The following is a 23,400-nucleotide window of genomic DNA, read 5'->3' as shown; positions in this document are numbered from 1 at the left end:
GTACACTTTTTACATTGAATTAAGCTACTTAACAGGCTCGCAACGAAGATGGTATGTATGAATTGCATTGTAAGTTTTGGCAAGAGATGAGAGGATGGTTACTTGTCGAGGGAGGAGATCATGAGGCGCTGATTCGACGTGAGTTTGTTCAAGTATTGTGTGAAGCATAGAGAAGCTGATGCCAAGTCATTAGATTCATGTTGGTGTAAATTTGCATGTTTATCAAGTGTGTAAAGCGTATATTTCTTGTAGAATGGTACATTGTCTTGTTGTTTCTTGAATTATGTGATATTTGTTGTTTCCGGTAATTTCTCTTTTTATTGAAATAGTATTTCCAATAAAGAATCTGGAGGTAATTAATGGATATTTTAATTTATAGATTGAAAGATAATATCACTATTCTCTAGTTGTAAAATTGTGAATAATCTTTCTAGTGTTGTCAACAAGGTTAAGAGAAGTGGCTAGAATTATAAAAGATGTTGTTATTAGAAATAATTTTTCTTTTACTTTGTTGGTGGACTACTAATCTACTATTAGTTAGGCCCAACAACCACTAAGTAGTAATTAATACAAAATTTAATTAAATGTTTAACTAATGATATATAGTGTAATTAGCAGGCTACCTCATGCCTTCATCAAACAAACAAAAGAAAAGACATCCAAACCCCAATGCATGTTACATTTGATTTAATAATTGATTCCTTCTGGGCTTCAGCCCCTCAAATTAAATGACCAAAACCCTTTTGTCGAGGTTTAAATGAGTTCATTGAAACTTCATGCGCATACCTGTTTAGGTGAAAAATCAAAATGATATGATCCAATGAGTTCTTTGCTGGAATTATCTATATATATCTCCCAAAAATGTCTTGCAAAATTTCAATAAGGTGCTAATATATTATAAAAAGATAGGTAATACATGTGATGATAGATTTAAAAGATATTATGTATTGATTTATTAAGATATTTGAGAAAACTAATAGAGTTCATACTCTCATATATCAAATTGGCCACATGGGCTTGGACGCACTTTGTTACATCTAGCTAGTATACTATGCTATTTTGTTGTGTTGTTATCAGCTACGATGATCTGAACCTATTACGAGCATCCATGTAAGTTAACTAATTTCAATTTATAAAATGGACAGTTAATTATTGCCTTTTTTTCTAAAAAAGAAATTGGGTACATGGTCGCCAATTTGTTACAGCGTATACATTTACAACAGATTCAAAAATAAATAAACTATTTCGAATTGCTTATACGTTTTACTTTTCTCTATTTCAGCAGAAAGTTTTGGGGTCTGATGTACATCGAAAATAAATTTGAATCTGATGGATATTAAACCGTTTAAGATTTGTGCGCGTCACATTTCTTATTTCACATCAGAAACAGTTATTACGAATTTCTGAGTTTCCTTTTTTGCACTATGGTAATGCCAAGAAATTTGCATGTACGGTTTCTTTTTCTAGCAAAATAAAAGATGGATGGAGATCAATTGAAAACAGTTTAATTAACATCACAACTGTAACAATGTTTTCTCAAATTTATATGAATGTTTTTGTCTTATCTAGATTGATTGTGTTTCAATTTCAACAAAATATAAATGCCATTTGATCAATTGAATGCATTAAATATGTATTGTTGCAATTTTCAATTCAGAAGATGAATGAATCGTCACACCCAGAAAATTATTTGACAAATGAATTTTCATACAAAATATTTTTAACAGTTATTAATTGTCAAATTAATTAATGATAAATAGATCACACCCAGAAAATTAAAACATAGGTTTTGGCCGATTTTTTGTTTGGTTTCTTTTCATTGCTTGCCTCCTTAATGATTTTCTTCTCTGTTTTACAAAAAAATTAATCCTTCTACCTCAAAGCTTCCTAGTTTCAAGGATCTACCCATTTTTCTTAAATAAAATTACTACAAGAAGACACTCAACTGCAGTCATCTGTTTTTATAATAAAACAAAATTTTCAAAATTAAAAATGTGATAAATATTTGATAATTAATTCATTTTGTAATAATAATTACTGTAAGACTGATAAATTAATTCTCGGGTTGCCATAATTAATAATAATGATTTATTATATATATAAAAAGCTACCAACATAGAGAATTTAATCAATCACTAGTACAAAAAACCCTTTCACCGACCCTTAATCACCGACTGTTTTAAGCAAAGCATCAGTGTTGCTCATACTACACTGACTCTTTTATTAAATAACAGTCAGCGTTGTTCTTCAACACTGACGCTTTATAAACAGTCAGTGTTGGTACTCAATAGTGACTGTTTTTCAAAAAACAGTCAGTGTTGCACACCAACACTGACTATTTTTCAAGCGCCAGTGTTGAGTACCAATACTGACGCTTTAAAAACAGTCAGTGTTGGTACTCAACACTGACGGTTTATGAAAACAGTCAGTGTTGGTACTCAACACTGACGGTTTATAAAAACAGTCAGTGTTGAGTACTAACACTGACTGTTTTGTTTTTAATTTTCGGAACCGTCGGTGATTTTTGCCAACACTGACTCTTGTGGAGCCGTCGGTGATTTTTGATGAGCCGCACTGTAAATTTCATTTCGCGGGTTTGTAACTCAAAATTTCGATCAGCCGCGAAGCACATGTACAACCTATTGATTTTCATTCTAAAAACGCCGAAGCATATATACAACTCTAAATTTCCAGCTTCTTTGCTCTCCGCCTCAGCTTCTCAAGAAACGGTAAGGAACTCCGCCTAAGCTTCAGCTTCCCTTGCTCTCCGCCTTGCTCTTCGCCTTGCTCTCCGCCTTGCTGTCTCTCCCCCGCCTCAGCCTCCCTCGCCCCAAGCTCAAACCCTACCCCGCCTCAACCTCCCTCGCCCCGAGCTCAAACCCTACCCCGCCTCAACCTCCCTTGCCCCGAGCACAAGCCCTTCCCTGCCACAGCCTCCCTCTCCCCGAGCACATACTAGGCCCTATCCCGCCTCACCTCTGGATACATGAGTACTAAGCATGCAGTTGTGCTCTTCAACCGATATTCAACTACACGTTAACTCTGAGCTTCTCAAGGTAATTAATTTCATTAATTGACAGGGCGTGGGGACAAGAAAGTAATTACAAACACTAATTTGGTCTGATTTCCCATTTTTCCCTTTGGATACTGGTACTGGTTTCATTGGGTCATGGGTACTGTTTTCTTCTAGCCACTGGTACGGCTACTGGGGTTTGCGATTTGCCTTCACTGTTACAGGCATACTGTCCCTTTTACTGTCCCTGTCTTTTAGAAGTCAATGGCTTAACTTGAGAGGGACTGAGAGTGCTTTTACTGTCCCTTTTGCTGGATTTTAGTTCAACCCAAAAATCTGTCAAATTTTCTAGGAATCAACCTAAATTGGCCACTATAATATAGTGAGGGACTGAGAGTGCTAGTTAAGAAAATTGGCCACTGTAATCAATGTATTTTTTTGTTAAGAAAATTGGCCACTGTAATCATGATTATTCATTTTTGGATGCAGATTTCATTTTTCAGATAGGTTGTCGTAGGTTATTTCGGTATTTCATTCAGTACCAGCCATTAAATATGAAAATAAGTTTCAATTGTTCAGATATTATTCCACCATATTCACTCTAATAGATGGTCATTTTTAGAATTCTACGTTATATAATTTTGTATTCTATCTTTTTTATTGTACTTGAGGCAGAAATTGGCATGGCTCACAGAATCCATTGCTGACCTTCTAGAAGAGGGTGGTGAGCGGGATCCAAAGATCCTTGAACAGGTTTGACCTTCTGCTTTGACACATTGTGAAATAATAATAAATTTTAATTTTTTGAGGTTTACAGTTTATGTGAATTAATGGTACAATAAAATTTTGGCATTGACTTTGTGATTTCTGCTTGTTGAATTGTTAAATTAGGTACCAAGCTTCCAAGGATGACCTTGCTGTTTATGCAATTCTGAACTCGGCTCCCTCTTACTAGTATGTCAATGTTGCTAGGTGGTACAGCCACATTGATGCCCTTATCAGATTGACGTACTGGCATAATTTTTTTTTATATAAAATTTTACCAGAATTTAGAGGTACTTGTTGGTTTTTAAGTCAATTTAAGTCAATAATGAAATTAATATGCTGATTTTATATCATCAGCTCTTATAACAAATGCTTGTCAATTCATGTAGAACACCAAAGGTGAGAGTTGTTAATTGCAATTTAGCATTGACATAGATGTTTTCTTTTAATAAATTGATCCTGATTATAATTTATCACACCAAAGGTGAGATCGCTCTTGGTGTTGTTTGCATTGACATAGATGTTCTTTTAAAAAAAAACAGTCAGTGTTACAACTCAACACTGACTGTTTTGCATAGCCGTCGGTGATTTACATCCAACACTGACGGTTTTGCATAGCCGTCGGTGATTTACATCCAACACTGACGGTTTTGTATACCCGTCGGTGATTTACATCCAACACTGACGGTTTTGTATACCCGTCGGTGATTTACATCCAACACTGACGGTTTTGTATACCGTCGGTGATTTACATCCGCTCTCAAAATTTTATTTCCCCGTCAATTTGCGCCATTTCCCTTCTTTTTTGTCCAAAAATTTTCATTTCCCCCGCCCTCCTCTATCCCTCTTTTGTGATACCGCACTAGATCTGACGCGCTCCCATTCTCCTCCTCCTCTCCACCGACCATTCTCCTCCTCCTTCTCTTAGGCTACTCTCTCTGTCGCCGCCTCCGCCATCAGATCGCCTCTCTCCTCCGCCTCTTCACCCATCGACGCTGCTAGCTTGATGCTTCTGAGTTCTGATCAATAGTGCCACGAAGCCAAACGTGAGTGTGTTTTCTTTCTTTTTCCACTTCTAAAGCATTTTTTAAATCATAACCTAAAAAGTCAATCCATCTACATAGGCTGAAATTAACCTTAATAGGCTTGATTCTGGTAAATTATTCACTGTGGTTTACCGTTTGTTGTGCATCCTTGAAGATACGAGCTTTGCTTTTTAGTTTATTTTGTCTCTCTTGTGTGTCTACCACTGTTATCCATTTGTTTGGGGGCAGAATGGACTTCTGGTTTGGATGAGAAATTAGTAAGCAACATTCTAATAAAGCACAAGCATAAGAGGCTTCTTCTATTAAATAAATTCATTCAAGAATACAAATAAAAAAATGTTATCTTCTTGTCGTTTTTCTTTTTGTTAGCAATGTCACCCTGTTTTAACAAACAAAATTGAACAAAATCCCGCTCTATAATCAGTGCTTAGTGCTTGATGAAACCCTTTGTCAGAATCAGTCACTTTTGCTGGTCATGATTTTCCAAAGAAAGTTGATTTGCATTCTGGTTGATAACAATTACTTATTTGAGGCTTATGTTCAACAATCGACGCTTAATTGAGGTTTACTTTCGAGTTATATACAAAGGCTTTTCTTGCTTTTAAATTCTCTTCTTTTTGTTTTTTTAGGTGGGTTGATGAGGTAATTCCTGATGCTTCATGGGTTGTCATAAAGGAGATCATTGACAAGCATAAAATTTGTTATGTTGCTCATGATGCACTCCCGTATGTTTATGTTCCATTAATAGCTATCATTTTTTTGTTAGATAATAAGACATCTCTTATTAGATAATAATTTTATATATCAAATCTTTTTAACTTGCTTCATGTTTCTCATTTTGCCCTCCTTTGATATGCTGATGTAAGTGGTGCTGGAAATGATGTCTATGAATTTGTATACTCTCTCTCTCTCTCTCTTTTCTTTTATTGTAATGAATAAATGACTTGTGATTTTCAAGTTTTATTAACAATAATAAAATTTGGCTTCTCTTACAGGCGAAGAAGATTGGTAAATTCATGGAAACTAAAAGGACAGATGGGGTTTCCACATCAGATCTCATAATGAGAATCTTAAAGGATTACAATCAATATATAATGCGAAATCTGGCACGTGGTTATACAAGAAAAGATTTAGGTGTCAGCTATGTCAAGGCATGTTAAATAATCAACTTTGATTCTATCTTTCTTAATGGTGAAATGAATTTTATTTAATGGGTAGATAAAATTGAGGGCTGTACGTTTCGTTTGTACCTTTAGTGCTTTAAAAAAGTTTAAGGGCATTTTTTTTAATTGTTTTAGCTGAAATTCAGTTGAACTTACATAGCATCATAACTCTAGGTGAATTAATTACTAATTAATTGCTATTTTTATTAACATATTTTAGGGGTAGAGAGAACAGCAACACAGTAAGAGATAAAGGCATACAAAAACTTAGCCTTGCGACTTCACCCGAATATGAAACCCAGGAGATGAGGTACTTTATTTGATAACTGCACATACTTTATTTAAGTGGTTTTGCCAATTTTTAGAATTTTTAGAAATGCAGAACAGCACTTAACAGTGCTTGAAAGACGGGCAGATTTGGTAATTAAGCAGTTTTTGTATTTTGAGAATGTGAAAATTAAAAATGCTTAATAAATACTTATAAAATCCTAAAAATATAAATTTTTTGGTCTAATTGTGTGTTTTGAAGTCCTTTATTTGACTGTATCCTTGATTTTGTCATTTGGTCCCTGTAGCTGATTGTTCTATTCAGTTTTCTGATGCTGGTCATTTTGTGCATCTCTTGTACCAGTTGAGTGCCTCACTTGGTTCATTTGTTCTTTTGACTGGTACAACACCTGACATTGACTGGTACACATGTTGTAAGTCTGGTTGTTATGCTAACAAGTCCCTTTTAATTTATTTACATCATTTTAGATATGACAGAGAGCTTTTAATTGTGAAAATCACTGTTTTTGAAGATAAAATTCATAAGAAAATGCTCTGTCAGTCTGAGATTATGCAAGATAGTCCTTGTCATTTCTTTTATTCTGACTAATTAAATACTTGTATAGGTATGCACTGCAAGAAAAGAATGTGACATTGATGACATCTTGAACTATAGAGCATGTGCAGAGAAACAGTTGCAGGTTCTCTCTGTCTTCAATTTTGGTGGAGGACCATTTAGTTTTTTGAGATAACATACAGTACCATATTGTTTTATCTTAGGTGGGATTAAGAATGATGTGTAGGTTAGGTGTGCTTGGTTTTTTTTGGTGAATGAATCTATTATGTTGTGTGTCTTTTGGTGAATGAATATATTATGTTGTCTAAATTATTTGTATGATACATTGTTTAACATCAATAAATGTTAAATAGTAATATATGGCTAGCAAGAATATGGAGGCTAGCCCAAATATAAACAGAACCATGCCGAAATTTTTATATCAACACTGACGGTTATAAAGCTAATAACGACTGTTTTTAATATATATATACTGACATTTTTAACATCAACACCGACTCTTTTTCAAGCGTCAGTGTTGAACCCAACACTGACGGTTTTTTAAGCGTCGGTGTTGAATACCAACACTGACGGTTTTTTAAGCGTCGGTGTTGAACGCCAACACTGACGGTTTTTTAAGCGTCGGTGTTGGTGTTTAACACCGACGCTTAAAAAACCGTCAGTGTTGGCGTTCAACACCGACGCTTAAAAAACCGTCAGTGTTGGGTTCAACACCGACGCTTAAAACACCGTCAGTGTTAAACACCATCACTGACGCTCTAAAAACAGTCAGTGTTGTGCTTAACACTGACTCTTTTTCAAGCGTCGGTAAAAGGTAACCTTCACTGGCACCGGCTTTACTGATGTCGCTATAACAGTCGGTGTAGGGGTATTTTAACAGTCGGTGAAGGGGTTTTTTGTACTAGTGAATGCTTTTGTTCCATACATGTTGAACTTATGTGCACATTTTTTTCTTTAAAGAGATGTTATAGTATAGACTAGAGTGTCTCAGGCCTTTTAGAATAGGAAGCAGCTAATAGTCCTCCAACTCCAGTCCCCCAAAAATCTCCGGATATTTTCAAAGATTCTGTAAACAAATGAAGCGAATTCAGTAAACTTCAATACTAAATCATGTAAACTAATTCAATAAATCCTATCAACATAAAACTTCTCATTTATGTGTGGTTCCCAATAACTTCCACTTTAACTACCACTTCAACCTCCACTTTAACTACAAATTTAATTGTTTTGACCGGGACCACTTTTAGACATTTGACCATGATACATCTAGAAAATCTCGAACAGCTTTTCAAAACTAATAATTAGCTAGGACCACTTTAAAAATTCTGCAAATACATATATGTAAACAAAAAAAATTTAAAAATTTGTTTTCAAAATTTTCTCCATAATTTTTTTCTTCAAAAAAAATTTCCGACATTTTTTATTCCCAAAATTTTTTTCCGAAATTTTTTTTTTTTATTTTTTTCCGAAATTTTTTTTTTCAAAATTTATCTCCGATATTTTTTTTTCAAAATTTTTTTCCGAAATTTTTTTCAAACTTTTTTTCCGCAATTTTTTTTCAAAATTTTAGTAACTAAATAGGACCACTTCAAAATTATGTAAACAGATTGTAAAAAACAAATTCGAAATTTTTTTCAAAAAATTTTCACAATTTTTTTTTCCAAATCTCATTCTAGATACTACTTTTAATTATTTTGAATTATATAAAGCTTATCACATAACTCTGTAGATAGTTTCGTTGAATCCTGTAAACCGGTAAAAAACATTCAAATTTGTATTTTATTAATTTTTTTTATTTTTAATTTGCATCTAAATGATACTTTCAGTTGTTTTGAATTCTATAAATCTAATCACATAACTTTGTAGACAAATTCATTGAATACTGTAAACTAGTTAAAAAGTTTCAAAAAAAAAAAAATTTAAATATGCATCTAGATGCTACTTCCAATTGTTTTGAATCCTGTAAACCTTATCACATGACTCTGCAGATAGTTTCGTTGAATCCTGTAAACCAGTAAAAAAATTCAAATTTTAATTTTTTAAAATAATATATTCTATTTTCAAATTTGATTTTTTTTAAATTTGCATCCAAATGTTATTTTCAATTGTTTTGAATTCTGTAAACCTGATCACATAACTCTGTAAACAATTTCGTTGAATACTATAAAAAAAAAGTTTCAATTTTTTTTTTAAATTTGCATCTGGATGCTACTTCCAATTGTTTTGAATTCTTTAAACCTTATCACATGACTCTGTTAACAGTTTCGTTGAATACTGTAAAACGGTAATAAAAATTCAAATTTTAATTTTTTTCATTTTATCTCATTTTGCATCTAGATACTACTTTTCTACTTCTAGTCAGTGCACTTAACCCTAATTAAGAATGGCATTACAGATACATTCATTACTAAGAAAATAGAGCTAGCAAAGCCGGAATTTTTATATATAAGAAAATAAATAAATAAAATATTAAAAACGAGAATGAGTCCGTAGAAATTTTAAAAACAGGAAGGGATACGCAGCCCATGGCGTCCCTGAGGGACGCCATGCCAAACTCCAGTCCGATGGAAAAAAAAATTAACATGCCATGGGATGCCATGTCATGGTTGTATCCCATGGGACGCCATGCCAAACGCTGGTCTCTGAAAAAAATTGGAAAAAAAAAAAATCCCAGGGACGCCATTGGAAAAAACAGCCCTACCCCTTTTTCTCCTTCTCCCTCCGATACGTTTTTTAATAGAAGTAAATGTGCAGTGCCTAATCCGAGGGAATAATAATAATAAAAAGGAACATGGTGCTAAATTGTGCAGTGCCTAATCAAATGATTTTAAATGCCTAATTTGATGTTAGTAAATAGTAATAAATAAAAAGGAACAATAACTTGCTCAAAAAAAAAAGGAACAATAATAATAAAAAGGAGCAATAGTAGGGAAGAATAAATATTAGTCCGTATCGGAGGGAGAAGGAGATAAAGGGATAGGGCTGTTTTTTCCAATGGCGTCCCTGAGATTTTTTCTTTTTTCCGATTTTTTTCAAAGACCAACGTTTGGCATGGCGTCCCATGGAATACAACCATGGCATGTTAATTTTGTTTTTTTCCATCGGACTGGAGTTTGGCATGGCGTCCCTCAGGGACGCCATGGGCCGCGTATCCCTTCCTGTTTTTAAAATTTCTACGGACCCATTCTCGTTTTTAATATTTTGTTTTTTAATTTTCCTATCAATAAAAATTGCGGCTAGCAAAGCTTGCTCGAATCGGACATGAAACACCAAAAAATGCATTAAGCATCCCAGCTCAGTAAAAGAAATTAATGCAGTAGATAAGAAAGGCACCAACTTTCTGGTACCAATGTTGTTATTACTGGTACCAAACAGTTTGGAACCTAACAATTACACCTCCAGACTATTACTATCAATATCCCTTGCCCCTCATTAGACTAAAGTACCTAAATTTTTTACAATAATAAGATAAGGATAATTTTAAATTCAAAATCTCTATTCAATCATTATGCATTACAAAAGCTTAATTTTAATATCTGAATCTCAACTTAACTAAAAGAAATTACAATTTTCAAAAACTCCCTAATATAGAATTGTAACTATATATACAGAAGTGTTTGCCTTCTTTTTGTTGAACTCGAGTCGCTGTACAAATTCTTCATAGAGCATATGATCTTCTTTCATGGAAATTTCATATAGCATCTCGTCAGGATCTCTGGGGGACCCATCCCAGCCTTGTTTTGCTTAAGAATCCAAATTCTTTTATTGTTGACAGTAATAGGATTGTTTTCCAATTAAGACCCTTACATTTGTTTTTATTTATATGAGAAACTACAAAAAGAATGTCTTAGTTAGTCAGCTCTGGTAACAGTAGCAAGGAGTGTCCCAGTAAGTAAATACTCCTATTGTTACCGTATCTATTCCTTATTCTTTCATTTCTAAGCATTAGTTTGCACTGACAAGCGAAGGAAAAAAAAATACTGTCTTGTTTATATAACTGTATGAACAGGATAGGGGCAAAGAGAGGCAACACCCTAAATTTTTGGTGAAATACATAAACCGCCACATTGACATGCTGCAAAGAATAGGGAAGTAAAATTATCTAGAAAATTCATCATGAAAATTAGATAAATAGGCACAAAGGCAAAAGACCATTCATATGACAAACCAACTGGTACCGAATTGGTAGCATTGGTAAAATATCATTGTAACGAACTGGTACCTTAGTGTTAAACTTACAGAGCTACAAAATGAAGATGACAAAATAAAGGAAAAAACAAATAAAGTATAATTAGTTAATTATTAATTAAATGTTATTTTCATATTTTCAACTGTAGATATCTCTTTAGCGATCTGAGCTCAGGTGACGATCTGTTGGCCACTGATCTCAGGTGATCTGAGCTCATTGACACTGACAATAATTTTGGAGAGGTACCTGCAATGGAGAAGACGCTAGGCGGCTAGCACAACCTCCGCCTCCTCGGCGCACAAGGCCGTCACGACACTGTATATCCCACAACTACGCGTCACTTCATGATCGGCAGTGGCACTCCGTCAACGGTAACCACCGGCGGCCTGAATCCTCTGACTCACCACCGAACGACGGCGATTATTCATTCTACTTTGTTCACGAGTGAGCGATTCTTCAGATTTGGGTAGCGTCAAGCGTCAAAGCATCAAAGAGGAGAGGGGAGAGAGCAAAGCGGAGGGAGCAGAGAGATCGGGAGGAGAGATCATAATTTTTGTTTTTCTCAAAGGAAGAAGATCGGAGTTTATTTTGAACAAAACGGAGAGAAAAGATCAGGAAAATTTTATTAAAAAGGAAGGTTGCTGGAAGTCATTGAAAGCAGTTCGAGTTCGACAGTTAAAATCCGTTGCAAACTAGTTCGGGGATTATCGGGTGACAGAAGGTCGGGAGACAATACCTTTTCTCTTTAGAATATGAAGATTTTGAATCTTTGATGGCATGCATGAATTACTTTCAAGTGATGTTCGACGCATATTAACGTTTATGCTTAAATAAGTACACTTGGTAATATCTCAACTAATTAGCATTGTCATGTATACCTTCCTCAATTACTTAAAAAATGCTTAAACACCTTTCCTTAATTATTTAAAGAGGGATTTGACTCATTTGGGTGCTTGTCAATGGGTAATGATTTTAACAAAGCAATTTTTGCTTCATGAAGTGCACAAATCATTATGTCTATCATATTTCTTAAAATATGTTTTTTTTTTCAATAAAATGGCAGTTCAATTTGGAATTGACAATAATACTCAATTTTTATAGATTGACAAAAAAGATAGTTTTTGTTGATTTTTGTAAAGAGATGAGAATTTGAGGAGACAAAAATATATTCTTTTTATTTTTTTTCTTGCATATATTACAAGAGAGAAGGTTGACACCTTTTATACATTTACATTTCTATTTTACCGTTGGTACATGGTACCTAACGGTACAGTCACTTAATTTTTCTAATTACACTTTAACCCTTTTTTCCTTATTTTACATTTCTACCCTTATATTTTCAATTATTCTCAACACTCCCCCTCAAGCTAGGATTATAGATGTCGAGTAATCCTAGCTTGCTTGTGATTTCTTCAAACGGTTTTGGATCCAATCCTTTTGTAAATACATCCGCTAGTTGATCTCCACTTCTAACAAATGGTGTTTCTATTTCCTTGGCTTGGACCTTCTCTCTAATAAAATGACAATCAACTTCTATGTGTTTGGTCCGTTCGTGAAATACGGGATTTTGAGCAATGTGACGTGCGGAGTTGTTGTCACAATACATCTTCATGGGTTGATCAACGTTGATTCCCATGTCTTTGAGCAATTGCTTGAGCCATATTAGTTCACTTGCGGTTGATGCCATTGCTCGATATTCCGCTTCCGCGCTTGATCGTGCCACGACATTTTGCTTCTTGCTTTTCCATGTGACTAAATTTCCGCCTACAAATGTGCAAAAGCCGGTGGTGGATTTTCTATCAAAGCTACCGGCCCAATCTGCATCGAAATAGCCACATATTGCATTTGAACTATTATTCTTCATCCATATTCCCTTTCCAGGATTTCCTTTTAAATACCTCAAAATTCTGTTTATTGCCTCTAAATGTGGTGTTCTTGGTGAATGCATAAATTTGCTAACTTGACTTACGGAAAATGAAATATCCGGACGGGTTACCGTGAGATAAATTAATTTCCCTACAAGTCTTTGATATTGGTTTATATCTTCTAAAGGTTCACCATCTTCAGTATTTAGTTTATACTTACTATCTATTGGTGTAGAGGCTGGTTTACAACCTAATTTACCGGTTTCTTTTAATAAGTCTAAAGTATATTTTCTTTGTGAAATTAATAGGCCTTTGTTGGAAAAAGCTACCTCTATTCCTAGGAAATATTTTAAATATCATAAATCTTTAATGTCAATTTTTTCTTTTAATTGGGATTTGATTTTTCTAATTTCTTCTAAATTATTTCCGGTAATTATTAAGTCATCTACATATACTAGCACAAAGAGTTGTATTATTTCCTTCATTTTTTGCAAATAATGAATGGTCGGCATTGCTAATTTTAAAATTGCAAGAAATTAAATATGAGCTAAGTTTGCCATACCATGCTCGTGGAGATTGCTTCAATCCATATATTGATTTGTTTAATCTACAAACAAGATTAGAATTTTTTTCTTGTACACGTCCATTTGATATAGGTTCCATCCATTGTTTACGGCAATGGAAAATAAGACCCTAACGGTATCATTTTTGCAACCGGTGCAAAAGTTTCATTGTAATCTATGCCATATGTTTGTGTAAACCCTTTGGCCACTAACCTTGCCTTATACCGTTCTATGGTATCATCACAATTATATTTAATTTTGTAAACCCATTTGCATCCAATGGGTTTTTTATTTTTTGGTAATGGAACAATTACCCATGTTTCATTTTTTTCTAGAGCTTTTAGCTCTTCTTTCATGGCTTTCTCCCAAGTTGGATTTTGAATGGCCTCTTGATAATTTCTTGGTTCTATTTCTTTTTCTATGGTAGTAAGGTAAGCTTGGTATGAAGGCAAAATTTTTTCATATGAGACATAATCTTGTATAGGATATTGGACGGTATAGATAACATAGTCTCTAAGTCTAGTTGACGGTTGTGATACCCTAGTTGTTCGTCTAGGTCCCGAATTATTCTCTACTTCGGTCTCATTTATTTCATTGCTGTCATCGTCCATTTCTTCTTCAATATCACTTATTTCATTTTCTTCTAAATTATTTTGTGCAATATAGGGTGTTACCGAATTTATTTTTTCAATTTGGATGTGATTAGGCTCTTGAATCTCTCCTATTTTTTTGAAATATGGTTCATTTTCAAAAAATACAACATTTCTAGAAATAAATATTTTTTTGTTAATAGGATCATAGCATTTGTACCCCTTTTTAAATGGTGAATACCCTAAGAAAATAGTTTTTGTTGATACACAATCTAGCTTATCTTTCCTTTTAATATATACAAAACTTGTGCATCCAAATATTTTTAAATGATCAAAGGTAATTTTTTGTTGATAAAAAATTTCTAATGAAATTTTATTTTCTAATTTTGAACTTGGCAATCTATTAATTAGGTGTGTAGCGCAAAGTATGGCATCCGACCAATATATCTTTGGAACATTACTTTGAAACATCAAGGTTCTTGTCATTTCCAATAAATGCATATTTTTCCTTTCTGCCACTCCATTTTGTTCGGGTGTATTAATGCAAGTAGTTTGGTGTATGATCCCTTTTTCTTTAAAAAAAGTTTCAAAATTTTTGTTTACAAATTCCGTTCCGTTATCCGACCTAAATATTTTTAGTTTAGCATTAAATTGATTTTCTATAAGACAAAAAAATTCTTTGAAGCTACTAAACACTTCATTTTTTGATTTGAGTAAATATAACCAAGTGGTTCTTGAAAAATCATCAATAAAAGTAACAAAATATTTAAATCTATTATATGAGTCAATTGGGGCCGGTCCCCATACATCCGAATGAATTAAATCAAACATAGCTTCACTTTTACTATTGGAATGAGAAAAAGGAAGTTTTGTTTGTTTTGCTAACTTGCAAACCTCACAATTAGTACAATTTAAATTTTTACAATCCAAAATATAGTTTAAAACCTTGTCGGAGGGATGCCCAAATCTTCTATGCCAAAGATCAATATTAATAGATTTAGCGGAAGCACAAAGATTTATTTTTTGTAAATCCAAAATATAGTGTCCATTTTCAAGAAAACCTTCACAAATTTTCTTCCCGGTTTTCCGGTCTTGAAATACAACATTTTTACATGAAAAAATTACGTTACAATTAAAATCTTGTGTTAATTGTCTTACGGAAAGTAGATTTATAGGAAAGTTTTTTAAAAATAAAACTTTGTTAATTTTCTTATTGAAAAGATTAATTTCACCGACACAATTAATTTTTTCTTTCGTACCATTTGCTACTAACACATATTGGTTATGTTTGGACAATTTTAAATTGGTAAGAAATTTTTCATTTCCAAACATGTGATCCGTAGCACCACTATCTATAATTATTTGGTCAAATAAATTAAAATTTTGAGAGCGAGATACAATACCACATGAGCTGTGAATTTGATTCTGATTAGAAAGCAGCACAGAGAGTTGTTGGAGAAGGGTTCACATTTGATCGGCCAACCCACTTGACCCATTTCTCCCTGACCCGCTTGAATCTGACCCGCCAGCGAATAAACTGGACGCCTCCATTTCATGAACGAATGGAGAGGTTATGTGTGGTTTATTAGCCCCTTTTTCTCTTTCTTTTTCCAGGGAAGCACGCTCCCCTAGGGGTGATTAATGAGCGAGCATGAGCGAGTTAGGGTATGCTCATGCTCGCTCATTAAGTAAATGAGCGAGTTGTTAATGAGCGAGTTTAAATGAGCGGATAAATGAGCGAGTTGTAAATGAGCGAGCTTTTAATGAGCGAGTTATGAGCAGCTCACGAGTTATGACTTATGACTCAAAACAAAATTATATAGTGTGCCACGCATAACAAAATTTGTTAAAAGTCATCATAACAAAATCCAACAAATTGTCATAATTCATTTAAATGAGTTATTATGACTATTACTTGTTTTGGGCTTTAGGCGGAGGTTTTGGTTCTGCCAATTTACAAAAAAAAAAAATGAATATGAAACTATGAATATTAGTATATTACACAGGATTAAATGTTATATTGTGCTTACTATATTACACAGGATTAAATATGAAACTATGCTCACTATCTATCAATCTTAATGAGGCAAGGTTGATGTTACACATAATTACATAGGATTAAATGTGGCAGGGATTAGATGTGGCAAATTCTTAATGAGCGAGTTATGAGCGAGTTGGGTCATGCTCATGCTCGCTCATTAAGTAAATGAGCGAGTTGTTAATGAGCGAGTTTAAATGAGCGGATAAATGAGCGAGTTTAGACGAGCTTTTAATGAGCGAGTTATGAGCGGCTCACGAGTTATGAGCGATTTACTCACCCCTACGCTCCCCCTCTTTTCTTTCCTCTACCTCTCCGCCATTCTTTCTCCCTGTCCGATCGTATCCCTTCTCTGCCACCTTCCACCACTTAGGTCGGAGATGAGAATGGAGAAACCAACAATCGTCATGGGTGTGGTTCCCTATTTTGCAATTGGAGCATTTTTCGGATTTATTTTTGAGGTTAGAGTCTCGACGTGGACCGAAGCTAGGGTTTGGAGCGTTTCCTCGGATCATGAAGTTGGTTCTCAGATAGGCTTTGAGGTTATTTTTCGATTTTGGTCTGAAAAACAGATGCTTCTGATATGTTTTTTTTTTTTTTTTTTTATTTTTTATTTTATTTTTTTTTTTTTTTTTTTATCCGATCGAACTTTTCTGGTATAGATCTGAAAAACAAACAGATCTTGAGATTTTGGTAAAGATATTGGTTATGGGGTTTTTTTGTGTTTTTTTTTTTGTTTTTCTCGGATTTTCTGGTATGCAATCAGCAAAATCTGATTTGGGATTTTCTGCACCAGTCTTACTGTTTTTCTTTTATGGACTGTTACGGTGGCTGGTACAGTGTACTCAACACTTAGATGGCCAAATTGGCACTTGGATGAGTTTCATTTTTTTTTGGAGTTTATCAGAGTATTGAAGATTATCGGAAGCTTAAAGCTTTATCGGGTTATTGAGTATTCATATGAGGTTATCAGAATCGAGCTTGAAGCTCTGATACCATGTTGATTTTTGTAAAGAGATGAGAATTTGAGGAGACAAAAATATATTCTTTTTATTTTTTTTCTTGCATATATTACAAGAGAGAAGGTTGACACCTTTTATACATTTACATTTCTATTTTACCGTTGTTTCATGGTACCTAACGGTACAGTCACTTAATTTTTCTAATTACACTTTAACCCTTTTTTCCTTATTTTACATTTCTACCCTTATATTTTCAATTATTCTCAACAGTTTTCATATCGTGATCAATGATTAATTAGTATATACATTTATGTTTCAAAAAAATCTGATACATGTTTCATTTTTTTATTTTTTTATTTCTTCAAAGACTGAAGCATTGTGTTGACAGCCCCTTTTAAAAGGCTTTTCATTTTCAAGTTAGATCTTAAATTTTTCATTTTTTTATGTGATTAGATAAAAGCAACAAATTAATAAAAAGCATTTCCTCATGCATTGTACATGATATTATATATCTTAGTATGGAAATTTGTGTTGTGTCGTTCGGTGATTAAAATTGCAAATAATAATAATAATAATAATAATAATAATAATAATAAAGGTACCATAGTTATGCGGTTATGTTCAATTTTTTTTTTTTTTTGTAACTTTGTTTAATGGAAGAAGAAATATAAAAAACTGTTGAAATTTTGTAAAAAATAAACAATGTTTCAAAAAAGTTGTGTAAAAAATTAAATTTATTATAGTCTAAAATTTGAATTTTTTGCAACATGACATGTCATGTCATACTGTGACCAGGCCAATTGGCGTGCTGTATTGTGTTATATCATTATTTTTCAGAGGGTGGTCAAGATATCCAAATAAGCACGACACACAAATACTTAAGACACGGTACATAACCAGCATACATACTATAACGTATCATGACCGAACTGTATATATAGTGACGTGACATGGTTTTTCTATGTCCCTAGTTACACTGTATAAAGTTAAGGCGACATTCTCATATAATTATGGCGCTACACACTTTATACAAACTATGTAACGCAGGAAAATTACCACATAATACACAGAGACAAAACTAGAAATTCATGATAGGGGGTGCTAAAATTAAAATGAACAACATGTTGATAGAAATTGAACCCAAACTCTCCACAATCATGAAGTAAACTCTAACCACTAGACTACAAGTAGACGTGATATTTTACGAGGGGAGCTAGGCTATATAAAAGGTTTTTAAAAAAATAAAATTTAATTAAATTTTAATATACATAATTAAAATTTTAAAATCATAGGGTGGCTTAGCACCCGTACGGGTAAATGTAGATAATTAGGCCATCTGATTTCTTCATAAACAAAAAAAAAGAAAAGACATCCAAAGACCAATGTATGATACCTTATTGGGTTTGACAAATGATTCCTTGTGGGCTTCAGCAGCACAAATTAAATGACCAACAGCACAAATTTATCCTGTTTAGGTGAAAAATTTAAATGATATGATCCAATGTGCATCTTGTTGGCTTTATCTTTATAAATATCCTAAATATCTTGCAAAATTTCAAACATTTATATTAAATAAATTTGGTTCATTTTTTCAAGTAACTAAGTTGCTAATAAATTTATGAAAAGATAGATAATGCATGTCATGAAAGATGTAAAAAACAATATGTATTGATTCGTTAAGCTATTTGAGAAAATCAATAGAGTTCGTACTCTAAAATAGTTCATGGGATGCAATCATCTCTAATTGGTCGACCATTAGTTGCAGCAGATACATTGACAACATAACACCCTTATCGTTAGAGAACATTATCAGTCTAAGCGTATTTTATTATTTAAGAGCTAGGATTTGTTGGCCTCAGTGAATTTTCTGGCCTAGCTGCATTTTTTGTAGTTTTTATGTATATATGTCATATATATCTCTTGAAACTATTTTTCTCAATAAATTGCAGTTCAATTTGTGTCTAAAGAAAATTGACAATAATACTCAATCTTCATATATAGATAGACAAAAAAAAATAGTTCTCCATATTGTGATCAATGATTTATTAGTATATACAATATTTATATATGTTTAAAGAAAACTGACATGTTTTTCCATTGTTTTATTTCTGTAGAAGGTGTAGGAAGTGCTAATAAAGGATTGTGTGTCGGCAGTTTCTTCTAAAAGGTTTGTATTTTCAAGTTATTGTATCGATCCTCCTTATTAATTATTAATATATTTTAATATTGTTCTTTTGCTTTCTATTTCCTTTCAATTTTTCATATTCTTGTTCAGTTGTTGGATTTTTGAATTTTGTATTTTCATTGGATTTTTGCTTTCTATTTCCTTTCAGTGTTGTATTTTCATTAGTACTGGTGCCAAAGAAACTGTTTATAAACTCTATGTTGGCCAAATGATTGGCTCAAATTGTTTCTCCTCTTTAATTTGTTGCTGACGTGGCTTAATAGAAACTCTAAAATGAGTTTCAGGAATGTGAGAGTTAGAAACTTTAAAAATCATAATTTCTAAAAAGTAGTTAACATGTATTTAGAAATCCTTTTGAGTTTTAGGGATGTAGATACTCTTACATTTGTTTAACATATTTTTTTTTTGTCTTTAAGGGGAACACTTTTGTTGGGTTTAAGTTGTAATTGATTTATGTTAGGTTTGATTGAATAATAGAGGATCGAAGAAAAAGTTATCTCTAGCCAACATGTAGTAATTTTAAGAAGTCTTTTTGATTAAATTGGAAACGGTAACAATAATAACCAAATTTAAAAAAAAAAAAAAAAATAGTTTTGTTGGCTTCAACTGATTTCTTATAATTAATGAAAGATATATATAGTTGGAAGCATCTAATCAAATGAGAAACAATTAATAACAATAATAACAAACAATATATTCGACAACCATCTCAATTCTCAACCATCAACCTCTACCCGCTCACCTCCGAATTATTCCTCTCATCTGCATCAAACTGGGCTTTCACGAGCCCAAACTCAATCTCCTCACACCTCCTTTGCAACCACCACACATACAAATCCTTTTCATTTCTCATATCAAAGCCCATTAAGCTCTACAATTAAGCCCACTATTCCTAATATTTTTAATCCCACTATATATATAGCCCAAACTACTACTCTACCTAACTCGAGCCCACCTTTTCTCTTTACAGTTCTCAATCACCCCTTTTTTTCCCACACCGTCCCTCCCCAACTCAGAGTCAGCCATGGCAGTAGTGTCTGAGTTAGACTTTGGAACTACAGGGTCAAATTATACAATGAAAGTCAATCACATAAAATTCAAAATATCCTGCACAGTTATAGGTACCATACCTTTCATCCCACTATTTCTGACAAATTGGTTTTCACAGATTCCTCTGATGGCAATTTTACTCTAAAAAGGGGATATCACCTACTTGCAAGTTCCAGGCCAGTAACTAATCAAAGTTCACATACTGGTACGGTACCGGCTCATTGGAAAATCCTCTGGCAAACCCAATTAGTTCCCCCACGAACCCGTTTATTCTTATGGAAAGTAATGCAAAATGCTGTACCAGTTTGCGAAGTCTTACACAATCGAATCAGTCACGTTAATCCTATATGCCCACTCTGTGACCAAGAACCTGAAACTTTGCTACATCTCTTGTTTCGGTGTTCCCATGATAGAGCCACATGGTTTAAATCTCCACTTGGGTTGTGTACTGAACAGATATCGGGTCTGACATCACACTTATATTCACCAGCATCTGGCAGCAGCTTGACAGATCTCAAGTGGGCCTTACAATGCTCATAGCATGGTAAATTTGGAAGGCACAATGCGCAAAAATCTTGTTGGATACTACCCTTTCCCCTGATACTACACTGCAAGGTGTTTGGGCACTATCCAATCTCACTAATTATGCTAAGTTTGTTTGTAACTTGCAGGTTAACACAGGAGTAATGCATTCTCCAGGCTCAAATCGCATTCCCACAGAAAAAAATTTTGCATGTAAATTCGAAAAATTATAAATTTTGCATGTAAATGTACACCTAGTGAATTATCGGTTTGAAAGGTTTGAATTTGTCATTTAAAATCGATTTAATAGGTTTCAGAATGAGTGTTATATAAGCTAAAATTACACTGATTTCATGCTAGCCGGACAAATTAATACATGCCTTGTTTAGTCTTTATCTCTCTCCTTAAATTCTCCTCTATATCCATGGTTCAAAAAATCGGAATCGGAATCAGATTTTTGACCGCCGAGTCAGAATCGGATGAATCGGCCGGAATCGAAAGAATCGGATCGATAACTCGAGTATTTTTGGCAGAAACCTTTTTTGTAGCCAAAAAATAGGAAAAAATTGATAAAAATAATTTGTAAAAAAACTATGTTAATTAAGTGTTATATTCTAAAATTTTAAAACATGATTTAATTATTAAGTTGATAATTTCATCTAATTAAAATTTTTATTAGATTAATGAACGATTAGATTTATCTGAGTAACATAAAATGAATCTAAAATTTAGAAATATAAACGAATCAAATTCGTACATTAAAAATTGGAGGTTAAAAATATAAGATAAAATATAGCACCATAATTAAAGTGTAAATATTCGGTAAATCTAAAATTCGTTGCAATCGTGAAACTAAGAAAGGAAATAAATCAAATCATGTAAATAAATAAATAATTGAATTCTAACTAAGAGTAATTAAATTAGGAATTATAAATTGATTTGGTAATTATATGTATATATATATACTAATTTAAATTTAATTAGTCGGACCTAAAAATCAAATTATAAACAAGTAATAATACTCGTACGACATTATAAATTGTAACGAATGTTCGATTCGAAATTTGGATGAAAACAGATTTTTAATAAATTAAATGAATACATATTAAGTTCTGGATTGCTTGGACCATTGGATTTAATCCCAACACGAATCGTGAACTCATCCTATACTTTGATTTTTGAATTGATGAAAGGAAGGGATTTTTGCGTGACTTGTGATTTTCAAATAAGTTCTGCACAAATCTCAAAGCTCAAATAATAAAAAACCAAGAAGTCTTTCCCGTTCTCCCACTGATTTATTTATTCCAAGGACGGAAGCAAATAGGATTGAGGTTCCTTCGCTTTTTCCCTTCTCCCGTTCGCGCAAGAAACAGGGAGCGACTCCATGAAACTTCTCTCCAGCGATCTCAGCGATCTCCTCAGCGATCTCCATGAAATTTCTCCTCCAGGAACTCATCTCCTCCGACGGCAGAGCACAATTAATCCAGGTTAGTTGGAAATCGGAATTTTTTGAAATGAAATCGGCTCAAATCGGCTCAACTTGGCTTGAATCGGTACTGTAACTCGGCAGAAAATCGCACAAAACTGAGAATCGGGTAAAAATCTGCCCGGTTCCGTCCGATTCCGAGTTGAATCGGCCGAGTTGACTCGGAATCGGCCGATTTTTTGAAGCATGTCTATATCAATGCTACTTACCAAAAGAGAGAGAATAAGAGATCAAGACAACAGACAAGCATTCGACTTCTTTATTGGTGTCTTAGATCTAAACTGAATCGATCCATATGTGTATGTATAATTTCTATGTTTATCCATGTGTAAAAAATCTTTCTAGAAAAAATAAAGTTACAAAATGTGAAACCTGATGAATTGTTATATATTTCATGCCGCACTAAATATGTCAGTTCTTACACAGTTAGTCCCAACAGGTTTGATCACCAAAAAACAAAACAAATGGAGTTATAAATTTATAATATGCAGTGATAATGATTAAAAAAACCTGTGTATTCTTTGATAACATTTATCCAAAACCAAATCCACAAAAATTATTCTTCAAGAAGAAAATTAGCTGCCTAATAATTACTACAAGCAAAAGATCTGACAAATCCCATTTCTCTCATGATCACATGACTAGCAACCATCTCAAGAGCAATTGATCTGAGACCCGTCAGAGAGGTGGAGCGTGCAACCTTTGGACCCACTTGTCAGACAACAATTGCAGCTCGCCGTCAGATGCTCGTTGCCAGAAGAAGGGCAAGTCATGTAATCGACTTCTAGACAGAACAGCGGGCACGCTACAGCTTTTGCATTGCTGCCCATTTCTCCTATGAAGAGCAATCCTGATTTCATTCATTTATATTCAAGCTTTGAGGAACAAATGGTATATACATGTACATGTAAATAAGTAAATAACTTTCCTTCTTTACTACAAATTAAAAAAGTGAAAGATGTACCAGACAGTAGGAGAATAACAGCAATGGAGAGCCTTGTGTAAGCCATAGTTAACCTTTTTCTGACTGTGGTTTTCTTTTCTTTTAATTAACTTTACTTCTGGGGATGCGCTTATATATATAGAGGGTAGAATATCAAGCTCGCAGTAAAGTTTGAC

At 33.5% G+C, this 23,400-nt stretch overlaps 2 long non-coding RNA genes across 2 annotated transcripts; one reads left to right on the top strand and one right to left on the bottom strand.

The window, feature by feature from the left end:
- Positions 1-2,638: 2,638 nt before the first annotated feature.
- Positions 2,639-7,189, top strand: LOC144546385 (uncharacterized). The gene is made up of 8 exons (XR_013508759.1): positions 2,639-3,056; positions 3,689-3,766; positions 3,905-4,824; positions 5,454-5,549; positions 5,691-5,718; positions 5,820-5,975; positions 6,208-6,297; positions 6,881-7,189. It is a non-coding gene; the product is annotated as an uncharacterized LOC144546385 (long non-coding RNA).
- Positions 7,190-22,781: 15,592 nt separating this feature from the next.
- Positions 22,782-23,400, bottom strand: LOC144546322 (uncharacterized). Its single transcript, XR_013508738.1, has 2 exons — positions 23,246-23,400; positions 22,782-23,131 (listed from the first exon to the last, which is right to left on the bottom strand). It is a non-coding gene; the product is annotated as an uncharacterized LOC144546322 (long non-coding RNA).

Source organism: Carex rostrata, chromosome 29, assembly GCF_964058835.1.
Source record: "Carex rostrata chromosome 29, lpCarRost1.2, whole genome shotgun sequence".
Classification (NCBI taxonomy): domain Eukaryota; kingdom Viridiplantae; phylum Streptophyta; class Magnoliopsida; order Poales; family Cyperaceae; genus Carex; species Carex rostrata.
This window is presented reverse-complemented; position numbering and strand designations above follow the sequence as displayed.